The 936-nt window shown below is 47.9% G+C and overlaps 1 pseudogene; it reads left to right on the top strand.

The window, feature by feature from the left end:
- Positions 1–327: 327 nt before the first annotated feature.
- Positions 328–936, top strand: LOC129782962 (NADH-ubiquinone oxidoreductase chain 2-like; annotated as a pseudogene).

Raw genomic sequence — 936 nt, forward strand, 5'->3', positions numbered from 1 at the left:
GAAACACTCCGCAGCACAGAAGCTTCAGCTCGTGGAACAATACCTGCAACATAAGCAGAATCAGTAACAAGGTGGAGCGGTACATTCCATTCTCGGAAAACACGAACAACTGCATTCAGTTCTCCTGTTTGAGGTGAACCGGAGACCGTCTCTATGTCCGAATCCCATTGCCTCCGTTGAAAACCTTAGGAAGACAGGAATTGAACCTGCACAGAAGAGATCAAAGCGCTCCATACTCCCCTTATATTACTTCCCAGTAGGGTCAGCTAAACAAAAGCTATCGGGCCCATACCCCGAAAATGATGGTTTAACCTCTTCCTCTACTAAATGAGCCCCGTCACAAAACTAACGTTCTCCTTAAGCCTTCTACTAGGAACAACCATCACAATTTCAAGCAACCACTGACTGCTAGCCTGGCCTGGCCTAGAAATCAACACCCTTGCCATTATCCCCTTCCTTTCAAAATCACACCACCCTCGAGCTATGGAAGCTGCAATCAAATACTTTCTCGTCCAAGCAACCGCCTCCGCATTAATCCTCTTCTCAAGCACAATCAACGCACAGTTCACCGGACAATGAGACATTCCGCGACTAAGCCACCCAACAGCCTCCCTACTACTAACTACAGCAGTCGCAATAAAACTAGGCCTAGTACCCTTTCACTTCTGATGTCCAGAGGTCATACAAGGCTCACCTATAACCACTGCCCTACTCGTCTCTACATGAATAAAAGTCCCCCCACTCACTCTTCTTAACTGCCCCCTCACTGAACCCACTCCTACTGACAACCGTGGCCATTGCATCCGCAGCCATCGGAGGGCGAACAGGACTCAACCAAACACAAATCCGAAAAGTCCTAGCTTTCTCATCGATCGCCCACCTAGGCTGAATAACCATCATCCTCATATACAACCCCAAGCTAACATTAATAACCTT

The sequence above is a fragment of the Falco peregrinus genome, chromosome 21, assembly GCF_023634155.1.
Source record: "Falco peregrinus isolate bFalPer1 chromosome 21, bFalPer1.pri, whole genome shotgun sequence".
NCBI classification, from domain to species: Eukaryota; Metazoa; Chordata; class Aves; order Falconiformes; family Falconidae; genus Falco; species Falco peregrinus.